Here is a 16,726-nt window from a genome sequence, read left to right as displayed (position 1 = left end):
AATAAAACTTTTCAGGTTAGGATAAAAAGAAAAGTTTGTATTGTGTAATTGTTCATTGAAGTTCATTATTGTAAACTGTACCTAGCCAAATATAAGGGCCCCCAATAACAACCTTGGTTTATACAGACTATAGTTATTAAAAGGTGCTTATAATTTTTTTTTTTTATTAGTTTCTATGCAAATAACTTGAAATATGGAGTAGCACAAATAGATCAGTAATGGTTCTTGATCAAACACAGAAGAGAGTGGTAACTGGTTTTATAATTTCACCTACCTTTGAAAAATGAATGAAGCCACTTATTGAAACATATTACTTATTGAAACATATCACTTATTGAAACATATTACTTATTGAAACATATCACTTATTGAAACATATTACTTATTGAAACTTATTACTTATTGAAACATATTACTTATTGAAACATATCACTTATTGAAACATATTACTTATTGAAACATATTACTTATTGAAACATATTACTTATTGAAACATATCACTTATTGAAACATATTACTTATTGAAACTTATTACTTATTGAAACATATTACTTATTGAAACATATCACTTATTGAAACATATCACTTATTGAAACATATCACTTATTGAAACATATTACTTATTGAAACATATCACTTATTGAAACATATTACTTATTGAAACTTATTACTTATTGAAACATATCACTTATTGAAACATATTACTTATTGAAACATATCACTTATTGAAACATATTACTTATTGAAACATATTACTTATTGAAACATATTACTTATTGAAACATATCACTTATTGAAACATATCACTTATTGAAACATATCACTTATTGAAACATATTACTTATTGAAACATATCACTTATTGAAACATATTACTTATTGAAACATATCACTTATTGAAACATATTACTGACAATTTAAGTTTGACAAAATTCTTAACTAATATTCAATAAAATTAAAAAATAAAACCAGTAAATTGTTTTATTTTAAATAGAAAATGCAGTTGTATCTTACAAATTAACATTTGGTTAACAAAGTTTTATATATTAATGTCTAATGATAGACAATGGAAAAAACAAAGAAAAGATTAGCCAGATATACTAATTAATCCGGTCATTATATTGTTTGCTTTTCTTTTTTCCTGGTTTTGATTTGCTTTTTCCATTTTGTCTTTTAGTACATTTTGTCTTCACAATATTTCGTGCCATATTGTGTACTTTTTCTTCATATTAATGTGTGTTTCACCCATTGGTTCATATGTGTACTTCTATTTCTATGGTAAAAGACAACATCACAGTTCAGTAGCAGTTAATAGAAGACGTACTTCAGAGAGAGGGATGGGAGAATGGTTACAGCAGGCGGAGTAGGATAGAAAGTAATTTACACATTGATATGTGAGAAAATGTGAGACAGTGTGTTATATTAGTTGACAGAGAAATGTCATATATTAGGGACCCTACGTCGTCGGTGGCAATTAAGATAGCAAGTGTGACTTTTAACTACAGTCACACTTAGTGCATGTCATCATAACCCTGATCTGCAAATCAGAACCGTTCTGAGGCAGGGGATAGCAGATGAAACGGTAGATAAAAACAGAAGATGTTTGTTGGGCTGCGAGAAACGAAAGTTTTAAAATCAGTCTCTGCATGAAAACTATGCAAATGAGACCTCGCCAATAATGTAGAAAAGGTGAATGTTACTTCGATGTATTTTCCGTGCATGGAAAGAAGCTTATTTCTATAGCAACCACTAGACGAAATTGAGACGATGAAAAGAAGTGCCAGACACACGCATATACCCCCACCCAATGTATGTACAAAAAACTGATTTTTATTATTGAAAATGTCACAGAAAGAGAGAGAGGGGGGCATAGTAAGAAAGAGTGATAAATAGTTGTGCGTTCAGAGAATAACGGTTTTTATTTATTGATTAAATTAACTTTTGCTTATATTGATTTTTATTACAGAATCTATAAAATAAAATTAAAACCTATTTTCTTTTATATACTGCGAAATCTACACGGGCTTTTCCAGTAATATATCATTTTTTTTTTTTTTTTTTTTTTTTTTTTTTTTTTTTTTTTTAGTATTTATTGTGAACCTGGATATGTGTCAGTTGTAATTAAGAACAGAGCTTTGACAAATATACCATGTTATCCTACCCCCATTGTACGATGCATATTTTTGGTTTTGGATTGCCTTAATCCAATTAACTTTATTTATGAATAACAAATATGTAAAGTTTTTTATTTATTTATTTTTTATTTTTTTAAGAAAGGGATGAGCTTTATCTTGTTCACTGTTGGGCAAGCCTTAATCCATGTATGCACTTCTAAAAAAATAAAATCATTCATTAGTGTTAAAAATAAATAAATGACAAAGAATTTTTTCCACTATCCAAAGTATATTAACATCAAACACGTCGGGTTTATTTAACTTGATGATAAAACATAATATTTTGAAATACTGTATATATAATAATTTACTAATATTGCAACAAAGATATGTACATTTTTAATTTGCATACTTATTTCTAAAGCAGTTTCTACAAAATTATTACTTTGTCTATCATTTTCACCCTCTATTACTGTTGTTTGACACACTTGTTCTTATTCTATACATTATTGATTACTCTTGCTTCCACCACTCTTTCTATCTTTGTTTTTATTAGCAGTTGAAGTTAATAAACGAAGGAAAGAACAATAAGATATGAGTAGTCCAAGAAAGAGACTTGATAAAAACAAACAAACAAACAAACAATGTATTTTACTCTTGCGGATATGAAGAATGTTTTTAACAGAGGAGAAATTAGTGAAAGTGGTTAGATGTTCATTTTTGAATTAACAGCACATTTAGTGACAGCTTTAATGGTCAAGTGGGAGTATATCATAGTTCTGTACTGAGTTCCTTGCTTTTCATTTGTATCTAAAAATCATTGTTCAGAGGATTCCATACCGGTTGTCCGGAAGAAATTTTGTATAGTAATGATTTGTGAAACAATAGAAGACCTACTAATTAATGACTTGGAGGAATTTTATGAAAAGCAAAAGTCTGATAGTAACCAAAACTAAAGTGATAATCAGTAATTGTAGTGTTAGAAAGCTCTCCTGGTTAGTTTATGCCAAGGGAGTCTAATGCAATTTAATTTTTTTATATAGTTCTTTTAAGCATTGAACATACAAGATTTGCAGTAGAATTGCTGGCAGTTTGTGAGAGGCTAATCAGTTTGTGTACAAGTGTAAGACAATGGAAATAAATGAAAACTCAGATGTGGAAAAAGGATGCAAATACATTGATATTGGATATTGAAGTTGTCTTGAATTAAAAAAAAAAAAAAAAAACCTGGGAATACCATTGGAGCACAGGATGAAGCTCTCGTTATAATTGTTCATAGTAATGGAATAAAGAAGAATTAACAGAAATGGAAATATAAACATTAAAAAATATGAACAGTATCGATTGAAAGTTTCCTATATTCTATTCTTTAGGAAAAAAAACAGTACTTGTGAGACTCATTAAACGTTATAAAACATACTAAAGACTTCCTTCTCTGATTTATAAACTTTTATTGAGGAAATGCATAGTCTCTATAATTGCAAATAATATTTTATAGCATCGTTCAGATTTTCTTGTGGTATAAAAATGTTCGATTTGCTGAGTTATGCCCTGATGTGTACTTATCTTGCAGGCCGCTCTCATGAAATGACTTCACTGTTTGGCAACCAAAGTATTTATACACTTCTCAATTGCTAAGAAGTCAAGTTCATTTTGTTCCTTGTTACATAGGTACGCATTCTTGCATACACACATATGAGGAGATATGAACTGTAGGTAGGCATGTCTATGCTGCTAACAGTAAACATTGAATGTATATGGTCCTTTGCATAATAATAGGAACGATATGCGAGCAAAACTTGAGCCAAAAGAAAATAAAGAAATAAAGGATTCTTTGGTTGACTTTAGCCATTTGGCAGTGTATTTAATGAAATCGTGTTTGAAATGTGACAATGGCTGACAGCTGTGTGGGAAGGGCTTCCTGCAAATGTGTTAAGATTTACCTTGAGACAAAACAAACACGCTAAACCAATCTCTTCACAACTTCAGGCTTGGGAGGGCGATAAATCAAAGAAGAAGATAAATGCTAAGAAGATATTATGCTTTATTTCTTTCTATTTTGCTTCTTTTTTTTTTCATTTTTTTTGCTTTATTTATTATTTTTAAAATAACGATTTTTTTTTTTTTTTCATAATATTGTCACATTTAATACTTTTATACAAGGATCTTTCCAAAAGTAATGTATCTTATTTCTAACTTTAAAAAAATAGTTGAAGAGCTACGAAGATCGGAGTGATACTATTAAAACGAGCGACCTTTTGTGCTCCAGAATTTATTTTTCTACATAGTCGACACCATTCTCAATGCACTTTGGCCAGCGATGGGGTGTGTATTGGCATCCGGAGAGTGCTTTGCCACTCGCATCTGTCACCATTCTAAAATCGATAAACTCAACTCCTAAGTGTCCTGACATCAACTGCATCAGCTGCATAAACGTTCAACAGGCGCCGGTTAATGTTGACTGGTTCAATTTTTTCTGCATGTAGGAATTCAGTGACACATCTCTGCTTCTGATGCACATCCATGAGGGTGTTGCTTTTTTAATCTCACACTGTCAATATCTGCATATCAGATGGAACTTTCGAGTCATGAATACATAAGTTCAGTCATCATAATAATGTAATCTGCAATCCTTTCTGATGCATTCAGATAGAATAAAAATAGGTCTTTTAGAACGTCCTTCATATTCGTCTCTATATAAAGTTAGGTGTGTGTAATATTTATCTCTACTATTATATAAATGTCACTGTGTGTGTGGGTGTGAGTACCTTCCTCATAAGCTCAGCTGTTTCAGAACCTATCTTCTACAAATTTCACACAAAAGTAATGTATATGTCTGGCAGTATTCTTAGATATGTTTTGTACATAAATTCATCCGATAAGTATTGAAAATCCAAAAATTCTGATCTTAAGATTAGTTTTTCTCTCTTATTTTTACAGGGGAATTTTTTAAATTACACCAGTCCAGGGAGATAATAAAATTTCAGCAAATCATTTCTTCTAAAACAACAAACAAACAGATTTATTATAATCTGGAGATGTAGCTCAGTGGTAGAGCATTTGACTACAGATCAAGTGATCCCGTGTTCAAGCCCGGGTGTACCTCACCATTTTATTTTAATTGTTTCTTATTAATGAGTTCAATTTACGATAACAGAAGAGGTACCATTTAAAATTGGCACAAATCATTTCTTCATTTGCGTATTTTAAAACTAAACATTAATCAGAAGTAACTTTTCCAGAGCATTCATCGTTAAACCCAAATATCAGCTGACGTGATATTGTAAACAAACACAGATGGAATTCGATAAACGACATTACCATTTTTTTTTTATTCTTATTTATTTATTTATTTATTTTGTGAATTAGAATAATTTTCCCGGTAGACTATCGTAATATATAATAAATATTCAATAGAGGATTGATTCTATTATAATGCATACGCAATCTACATAAATTAAAATATCATATTTGAGCGTATTGTACGACTGGACAATGCCAGGCTGCCAGCTAGTATATTTATATTTATCGGATTCACTTCTAAACCAATAGACTGCTCATTATGAATTTTAGAATTTACATTTCTTAATACCTTTTAAGTTTATGTCTTCCATTTTAGATATTTTTCATAAAATGAATTTGGATCAAAATTTCAATGAAGGATTTGATTATATCTTGATTTTAATATTCAGTAGAGAAAATAAAAGCGGTTTGAAACTGTTTTGTTTGTGGCATTAATTTTACCTATCCTGAGATAGATATCCTTATAGTATTATACTAGCAGGGGTGCCCGGTGTTGCCCAGATGTTTGTAGGTGTAAAAAAAAATAAAGTGGTAGTAGGCAGACAGGCTTGAACCTGCGACGCGAATGTGGAAAAGAAAGTGAAAGAAAACCTGATATCTTAATGCTATGCCATGACGCGAGCGGAAGTGTAAAGCGTATACATTTAGCGATGTCAACCATTCGCTATAGCGGATAGCGAAATGAATGAGTAAATCTGGCTGTAGGCCAGTTAAACTTCCAGCTTTCCGCCGTATTTGTTTCCCCATGATGTTGGGGAACACCAGCTAGCACAAAAAAGGGAACTTTGGCAGTGTCCAAATGAATAGCAATTGTTTGATACGAGGGGTGTCCCCTACATTGATCAAAGCTAATCACTTTCAAGACGTTCCAGGCCAGGAAACAGATGCCTTGTATTTTCAGTACTATGCTGTTCTGATCACAAAGAATAGAATTTTATGCAAAATTCTTTACAAAAAAAGTTGGGCTTTATGCTGTAGAAAACATTTCTGATTCATTGATGAAAGTTGGAATAAAGGTCAAACATTTGTTCCAAACTCTGTTATATACCAAAATTTGTAGGAATAAATCATCTGTTCAGCCAGTCTAGATTGAACTTATAATTCTGTCACAATTGCTGTAACTCTTTTGCAATTATTTGTAGTTTAAAAAAAAAGTACTTAAATGCAAATTCCTTGAAGTCATTTGCCATCTTAGTCACTTCATTTTCTTATAGAAAATAAACAGTATTTTTTTAATTTTTTTTTTATTTTAAATTTTTGTCTAGAGGTCGATTCAGAATATTACTTCAAAAGGTACTAGAGAACATTGCCTCTTGGACAATTAAAAATACATTGATAATTTTTTCCAAAACAGAACCCTACTTATTTATAAATTTTTTTTTTCTTCCATGCAAAGTTATTGTTATTACTTGACCTCATATTGTAAATTGTTGAAATTATTTTTTCGATATAAGCCACATGAACAACACCAGGTGAATACCTCTTATGTATGTATGTATGTATGTATGTATGTATGTATGTATGTATGTATATATTGTGACGTTTCTGCAATGGGCAACACCAAGTGACCTGCAAAACAGCGTTGCCAAAAGACAAGGCAGTCTCGGCACGTACGCCCAAAGGAAATTAAAACATGCCATCGGAGTTAGCCAATCAACAACTCTTATTTGTTTGATTGACGTGGATAGGTGGACGATCCCCATGCCATGGGCAATAGCACGTGCTGTCTGGAAGAGACACTTTTCTGTGCATGAAAAGGTACTCGTGTGCAAGAATGAAAGACAAAAAGAAAAACTCCAGGCGGGCTGATAATGTGGTTAATATAATCGTGATATAATCGTTAATATAGTCAGGCTGATGATGTGGTTTATATAATTGTGAAGAAGGCGACTCACTAACTGAATAGTACAAGGCCATCAATTGGGAATACTGTGAACACGAAAAGAAGAGAGAGAGATGAAACAATATTTCAATCCAAATAGAATTAAATGAATGAATTGGTTGTGGCCTGAACTGATAAATGCAACAGGGCAAGGGCTATTGAACATTCGAGATCGTCGAATTTTTTATTTTGTTTTGAACCAAGAACTCTGTTTAACTGATTTTATACTGTAGACCAGGCCCGCTAAGGCCTCAAACTTCCCATGAATTATATATATGGATTAATGTTCCCCACGTGGACTTGCCCAATGAAGCAGGTTTGAAATGAACGTATTCATACAATACGGTCGATCTGCATGTTGATTCCTCCTTATATCTATACTTGCCTCAATGAGAAATCCTTCCGACTGAGGAAGTCATTGACTTTCAGTTTCTGATATCTTGTGAACTTTAGCCCCAATGGGCCTTCCATGTACTGAGAATTTTGAAAGACTTTCTTCTATCATATTTGCCTTTCTTTTGATATCATTTTTCTTGCAGCGCTGTTAAGTTGTTGATTTTTCTAAAAAAAAAAAAATAAAAACAAGAACCAAAATATGATAAAACTCAATTCTCTGGATTTTGTATCCTCCTTCCGTAAATGCACCACACACAAAAAAGTCTGTTAACTAACACAGATCAAGCAAACTGCGACGAAATCCGACAGTGGAATGAACTTATTTCGTCTTGAACAAGCGATGTGATAATTACGACCAGCTATAACCCAAGTCAATGTCCCACAAGTAGGAATTTTATACTTGCTAAGGATGTTATCACAAGCTTACCTAACGAGCAATAAGCAATAGAACCTTCAGAATGTGAGAGACTATATAATTATTGCCACAGCCATGACAATCAACAAACCGGAAGTCCAAGACTCAAGTTTCACCCTCATTTGGGCTCATCAGTTACACACATCCAAACTCGGAATTTGAAACCTGAGCCTCTTGCATGTGAGGTGAGCAAGTCTGCCACCTGAGCAAATGCACCACACACAAGAAACTAACACAGATAAAGCAAACTATTAACTAACACAGATAAAGCAAACTATTAACTAACACAGATAAAGCTAACTATTAACTAACACAGATAAAGCAAACTATTAACTAACACAGATAAAGCAAACTATTAACTAACACAGATAAAGCAAACTATTAACTAACACAGATGAAGCAAACTATTAACTAACACAGATGAAGCAAACTATTAACTAACACAGATGAAGCAAACTATTAACTAACACAGATGAAGCAAACTATTAACTAACACAGATGAAGCAAACTATTAACTAACACAGATGAAGCAAACTATTAACTAACACAGATGAAGCAAACTATTAACTAACACAGATGAAGCAAACTATTAACTAACACAGATGAAGCAAACTATTAACTAACACAGATGAAGCAAACTATTAACTAACACAGATGAAGCAAACTATTAACTAACACAGATGAAGCAAACTATTAACTAACACAGATGAAGCAAACTATTAACTAACACAGATGAAGCAAACTATTAACTAACACAGATGAAGCAAACTATTAACTAACACAGATGAAGCAAACTATTAACTAACACAGATGAAGCAAACTATTAACTACAACAGATAAAGCAAACTATTAACTAACACAGATGAAGCAAACTATTAACTAACACAGATGAAGCAAACTATTAACTAACACAGATGAAGCAAACTATTAACTAACACAGATGAAGCAAACTATTAACTAACACAGATGAAGCAAACTATTAACTAACACAGATGAAGCAAACTATTAACTACAACAGATAAAGCAAACTATTAACTAACACAGATAAAGCAAACTATTAACTAACACAGATGAAGCAAACTATTAACTAACACAGATGAAGCAAACTATTAACTAACACAGATGAAGCAAACTATTAACTAACACAGATGAAGCAAACTATTAACTAACACAGATGAAGCAAACTATTAACTAACACAGATGAAGCAAACTATTAACTAACACAGATGAAGCAAACTATTAACTAACACAGATGAAGCAAACTATTAACTAACACAGATGAAGCAAACTATTAACTAACACAGATGAAGCAAACTGCTGTGAAATCCAACAGTGGAATGAACCTACTTCATCTCAAACAAGTAGGAGGGATAGCGCCTGACCTTGCCAGTCATAAAATATGCTTGATATATTTTAATTCATGTGGATTTTGTATTTATTATTACAGAGCCAAGTCTCTATTGAATATTATATTGTACCTAATATATGTTACTCATTTCAAAAGTTTAAAAAAAAAATGACTTTGATGCCATCAGCTAGAATTGAAACCAACACATTTAGCACTTCAGCTGTGTTCCCTTATTTAGCACTACAGCCATGTTCACTATCGTTTGAGGTAACCTGACAGATAGATAAGAAAATTATAAAATTAACCACTTTTTGCTGTAATCAATTTACGAACATTTTGCATTTCAATTCAATCTTGGTGTATGATTAAGATTTCTTGTAAATTTCAGTGCAATATAGCTTCAGAGTTTAGCGGTTAAATATTTACACGTACACATATACACACACATACATCGACTGTTATATATAAGGTTGGTGCAAAAATAATGTTTTTGACGTTCCAATTAAAAAGATCATTACCCCTTTCATAATAAATATTATTAATTGAAATAAGAACCATTAGAATTGACACATTTTTGCCAACGAGAAACAAGTTTATTTATCCCCTTACTATAGAAATCCAGAGTTCTGAAAGCGATGACATCATCGAAGGCCGATTGTTCATCATCTCGGCTTTTGAAGCGTTTTTCGCACATGAAGTTGTCGAGATGCTTGAAAGTGATAATCGGTGGGTGAGAGGTCTGGTAAATATGGTGGATGAGGCAGTCTTGTAGCCCAATTCGTCCAGATTCTGCAGGGTCAGTTGAGCAACATGCAGGAGTGTTGTCATGGAGGAGAATTGGTCCCTTCATATTGACCAATTTCAAGCTCATATGTTGAAGCTTCTGGTGCATTTCGTCAATTTGTTGGTAGTAGTTCTCCACTGTAATCATTTCGCCTGAATTTAAGGAGCTATGATGGATGAGAGCAGACGCAGACTACCAGACAGTCATCTCAACCTTTTTTGGTGCAATTTCGGCTTTGAAAAGTGTTGTAAAGCTTCTCCGGTATCCAACCACTGCTGAATATCGCCGATTGTCATAGAAGATCTACTTCTCATCACAATCCACTCGAGAAATGGGTTGTTTTTTTCGTGCAGTAGGAGTGTAGAAGACACTTCAAAACAATGATTCTTTTTGATTATTGTTCAATTCATTTATCCAACTTTTTTGACTTCCCTATTTGCTTTAAATGGTGAACGGTTGTTGAGTGGTCGACCTCGAGTTAAACAGCAGCTTCTTCTGTGGTTTTGTGAGGATCGGCTTCAATTAAGACTTTCAAATTTTCATTACCAACCACAATTGGTCGGCTGCAACAATCTTCATCTTCGAGGCTCTTGTCACCATAGCGAAATTTCCTGAACAGCCATTGTGCCAGACGTTCATTAGTGGTTCCTGGGCCAAATACATCATTGAGCTATCTTGGCAGCTTTTCAGCTTACTTAGAACTGGAACAAGAAAATCGTGCGGATTTGAATTTTGTCCATGCTGTCGAAAAGTGTGCAAAAAAAAAAATGAATGAAGAGATTGAGAACGGTTCAGATAACACTATTCGATAGAGCGAAAACACACACTTCAAAATGATATATAACATAACTATATATGTAATGAATTAATTCATAAAATATATAAAAGTAACATGTGAGAAAACGATATATATTGCACTACCCTAATATATATATATATATACATATATACTAGCAGAAATACCCGTCATTGACTGGGTTCAAAAACAGCCTACAGAAAATGGACTGTGATGAAAGTATGATAGGTTATGAAAAGGAAGGGGTTGTAAATTGATAGGTTTTGATACTCAAAAATTTTACCCTAAACGAAATATGATGAAAGTAAAGATAATTTTTGCGAAAAAAATATTTTTTTTATATCAAATTTGTTTCCATTTGTAGCCAAGAGTGATCAACAAAATAATGTTTCCTTATAAAGAGAAAATGTTATATCTATAATAATATATATATACAAGAAATAAATGTTACCATAGTGAATAAAAGTTACTTTTATGGTAGAAAAGTTCATTGGTTTGTATTTTTAAGTAGTTTGTAAAATTTTTTTATTTTTTTAATTAACGAACCGGTTTTTAAAAAAATCCAAATTGAAATGGAGAGCCCCGTTTTCAATTTAAAGGAGGGGCACCTGAGCATTCTGTGTTAACAATTTAAAAGTTCTGTCAACGTAAGGAATATTTATAAACATATTTTAATGTTTTCCGTTATTTTGTGCTTGAGAAATATTCAATTATGGCATGTGTAGTTTATATAAAAATTAATTTAAGTAGTTATCGCCTTAAATTTCGTTTTAATTTCGGTTCGCTGAAATTATTTCAAGTAAAGAGCATTAAAAACTATTTCAAAACAAAACATGAACTGAACTTTTATTGACTATGGTAACATTTATTTCTTGTATATTTATTTTTTCGGGTAGTCATTTATTGGCTTTTCTGCTAAACACTCTTACTAAATAATATTGACGAAATATCGAAAAACAAAGAAACAAAAACAGTTTTGAAAAATAATGAAGCTTTACTTACTTTAGTAAAATAATCTGAAACAGCAAAATGGGATATTAAAAAAGTAAACACGTAATTATTTTAGTTTTTTAAAGCAAAGAATCGATATGACTAAGAAGAAAATGGCGCCCTTTTTAAGCAGAAATCCTTTGTTTCAGTGTTACAGTATTGAATGGTGTAGTATTGCGCCGTCGGATTCAGGGTTGTACTATTGTAATGTAAAGAACACGCAGAAAGGGTTGTAATCAACTGAATTCGTTCTAGTACACTGACAAAAAAAAAGCTTAAACAGATATATAAATAAAAATAAAAAGGTTATGTAAATGTTTTTAAAAAGACACGTAATCACGTGAGCAAGATTTTTTCCTTCTTTTGACATGATAACATGTAACGTTCTTATTTTTTATTATTTATCTATTTTCAAAAGAGTGGCATGTGCAAGTGGAGAAGAAAAAAAACATTCATGCAAAATTTGTGTCGAGAATTGTCTAAAGTTCTGACTGTTTTTTTTTGGCTTTCACTTTATGAACGTGAATTTATGAGGTGAATTTATTCGACACAATATGATTCAACTCAAAAAAATAAATAAAAGCTAACGTAAATTAAGATTAAAGTTAAGGTGTTATTGTGGACCCTCACCCCTTTTAAAAAACTTTGTTAAACTTTGTGACATATTTCCATTCTATGGAGGTCAGGTGCGAACGAACACCCAATAATTTTATTATATCATATTTCTTCAAACTGAAACATAATTATCAAAGTATACTTACGCAAATAGATATGAAAACTCTTTGTTAAAGTTTGTGCTATATTTCCATGGAGTACAGGCACGAATGTAGACCCCACAATTTTATTATACCATCCCTATTTAAGTTGAAACATACTTATCAAAGTATTATGTACATCTATATCAAAAACCCTTGCAAACGTTTTTTTTTTTTTTTCATTTTTTATTTCCATACTTTGGGGGTCATGCGCGAACGCAGACTCCACAATTTTTATGAACCACCGTTCTGCCAGATCAAATATACCCATTCCTGATCCTCGATACATCTATCATATGTAATCAGTTTTTTAAAATAGTCAACCATATAGGAGCCTATTCATGACCAGACTCACACACATACTCAGCTTTATATTATAGATATATACTAGCACGTGTTGCTGTGGCTCAATTTGGTGTAATGAAAAAATCTAATAAAAAGAGAAAATGCATGTTTCTTATATTCTTAGTACAGTAATCCACCCCAAAAAGAAAGAAAAAAAAAAAAAAAAAAAGGCGAAAATGAAAAATAATGGTACTCTTGCAGAATTAGATCTGGATCCTCGGGAGTTTCTGTCAATCATGGCTTGGGCTCGACTAACAATCAATGGATTAAGCCGAACGTTGCTAAAATGTTGAAACGCTAAATGGAATTGTTTTTTTTTTTTTTTTTTTTTTTTTTTTTTTTTTGTATTCAACAATGTGAGTTTTTAATTAATATTTGGGTGAGGGGGGGGGTACTATACACAGATTCAAAAAAGTTGTCCAAAAACAAATAAATGAAAGCAAAGGTAAGATAAATTACGTTTCTACCTTAATGGATAATCTTTTAGTGTTTTTATTTAATATAAAATGTTTAATCGGCTCGAAAAACACAATGTTTATTGATGTATTTGAAAAAAAGACAAATGATCACGGACTCCGTTGAATACATTAAGTTTAGCAAAATCAGTTAAAAACTAAAAAACTATACAAAACAGTGTCAGAAACCCACCGAATATATGTTACCGTGACATAGGCTGACATATTCGGTGGGTTTCTGACAGTATTTTGTATAGTTTTTTTAGTTTTAAATCATTTTCCCAAACTTAATGTAATCAACAGTGTCCGGCACCATTTGTATTTTTCAAAGACACTGATAAACACTGTTTTTCGAGCCGACTAAACGTTACATTAAATAAAACAGGTTTGTATTACTAAACACAGATACGAAAAAGTTGTCGACAAATAAATATATATCAAATAAATGTTATCAAAGGCAAAATAAGTTACTTTTCTACCTAACTGGATAACTAACTGGATGTTTTTTATTTAGTGTAAAATGTTTAATCGGTTCGAAAACATGCAGTGTATATCGGTATATATGAAACGAAAAATATTTTTATTTTATTTAATTTATAATTTGTAATTTTAATTTATTTTAATAACATAAAATATTCCTCGATTCTAAGGATAGACTGTCTGAAAATTTCAATTAAATTGGTAATGTAGAAATGTCGTTTTATTGATAACGGCCCAAGAATTACATATATATATATATATATATATATATATATATATATATATCGGAAGAAAACATACCAAATCAAAGATAGATTTACATCACACTCATGTTCTTTCATTATACTACGAATAAAATAACATAAGTGTGATATAAATGCATCTTTGTTTTGGTATGTTTACTTCTGATAAGTGTAAATCGGTTTTTATTGAGCTTAATTAATTGTAGCAATTTGAAAATAAATTATTGAAAATATACATTATATATATATCAAGTTCACTATATATATATATTAAACTCACTGAAATAAATTATATAATCACACTTTTTGCAGAAAAATTCACCAGATGAGGTTATAACTAGGGCTAAGACAACAGCATATTCTTTTCACTGTTTTGACTCTCGAGTGTGTATCCGTTGATATCTTATATGCTTTTTAAGTCATGTGGTTCTCGGTTGATTAACTGTGCTGGATATATACTCGAGAGTCAAAACAATGAAAAGAATATGCTGTTGTCATGGTCTTAGTTATAACAAAAATGAAAGAATTTTGATAATTTTGATTTTTTAATTAGTGTTTAATAAAAATACTTGCTATTGTTTGTTTTATTAAAATAGGATGAAAAAGGTATTTTCTTATATTTCTAATCGTTACATAAAAAGATAAAAATATCTTTCCGTGTGGATCTGAAAATGTTAATTTTTTTTTTGTTCCTTTTACTTCCAGCTATAAAATACGTGCATCAATCGAAGAAAGTGTAACGATGAAGTTAATTATTTTCTTCACAGCTTAACTCTAAATAACGGGGATCACTTAAAAATGCCTTTTGTATAGGTTTTTATAAAACAATAAGAAAATAAAAAAAATGGAAATACTTTCATGAAGAACCTAAAAAAAGCATCGTTAATGATAAGGAGTTGGGCATTTACAGTTGATAATTTTCTGGATAGAGCTATCATTAGATAAGACAAGGGAGAGTGCCAGTTTACTGTTTAGAAATAAAATAAATATATGGAAATAAAAAGGGAATCAGCAACATTCCCCTGGGTCAGATGAAGTGAATGGACCAGTGCATGTGATAAGAAAGGCAAAAACAAACAAAAGTAGACAACAACAACAAGATTATTCTAATTTTTTAGTATATCACCTAATCTGCCAGCAATCATTGCATCCTCCGCCTACCCCTCCCTCTTATTTTCTTCAGTTTATTTATTTATTTCTATAGTTTTGTAATGTTGTCTTGTCCCTAAGGAGGGCTGATAATGCCCAGTTAGGATTCTAGCTTTATTTTGCTATTCAATAGCAACGTTTTCTTTCAGAATCAACATTGGAATCCTTCCGACACAGCTTATCAGCAAATTCTTTCCAATAACTGCACAGTCTGTTGTGAATAGAATTGTCAAGGTTCTAAGAGATTTCACATTTTTGTCTCAACTACAATTCTATGCTAGTCTTAAGGATTTGCCTTTCAGGGTCCCATAAAGGTTCTGAGAAAAGAGAATATCTATTTGTTTTTGTTGTTTTTTGTTTCTGAATTTTTTTTATATGAGGATTGATAATGCATATTATTTGGATTGTTCGAACTACTGTTCTCATCTTGAGTGTTATTCACACAATGTTTCAATCAATATAACCTCTGACCTTCTTCAGGTGTATTTTGTCAAACTCTGGAATTTTTCTATCAAACTCGAATGGAACCTTTTACTAATCTATAGAAGTAGCATACTTTCATTCCATCAGCCATTACTAGATAGGAATCTTAAGTAATTTGCAATTGTATTTTGAGTGTTGCCCATGGTGAAGATTGAACCTTCAACCTCCGGAAGAGTGTAACTTGTAACTGACTTTATCCAATTTGTGAGTTTGACAAGATATGTCTTGAAGAAGGTTCAGTTACATTGGTTCAGATGTTATGAGAATAGCACTCAAGATTAGGACAGTAATTTGAATAATCCAAACAATATATATATATATATATATATATATATATATATATATTTCTCTCTCTAAAGAAGCGGTTATTTCGTAGAACAAGAATGGAAACCGTTAAGATACGTTTACTCAGTTTGCAGGTTTAACAAAGCCTGGGAGAATAGGCCCCCTAAAACTGTACAAGATAGCAAATGTACTTCAGTCAACAGGGAAAAGGCCATTTCAACAACATTTTTCTGGTGGCTGTAGTGTAAAGGAAAAACACTTGGTTGAGCTAGAATAAGTTCATACCAGAAGAAAACTATGCGGATCGATCACATGTGCCTGGCATGATACTAATAGATGTTGTCAGTCGCATATTAACACTCGATGAGCTAAGGTAATTCAGTAATAGATTCGTATTAAAACCAGTGTTATTGAAGAAAATAAAATTAGATTTCATAATCTTTCAACGAAAGCTTAGTAAAAATATAAATAGGAACTTTAATGAAGACAACAGTCTGTAGAACAA

The 16,726-nt window shown here is 31.5% G+C and overlaps 1 protein-coding gene across 6 annotated transcripts in view; it reads left to right on the top strand.

The window, feature by feature from the left end:
• Positions 1-16,726, top strand: part of LOC145296850 (mutS protein homolog 5-like) — a 1,881,756-nt gene that overhangs the window by 752,187 nt on the left and 1,112,843 nt on the right. The gene's annotated exons all lie outside the window — the stretch shown is intronic.

Source organism: Euprymna scolopes, chromosome 17, assembly GCF_053919585.1.
Source record: "Euprymna scolopes isolate OS-2025 chromosome 17, ASM5391958v1, whole genome shotgun sequence".
Lineage (NCBI taxonomy): Eukaryota > Metazoa > Mollusca > Cephalopoda > Sepiida > Sepiolidae > Euprymna > Euprymna scolopes.
The sequence above is the reverse complement of the archived record's forward strand: the minus strand, read 5'-3'. Positions and strand labels throughout refer to the sequence as shown.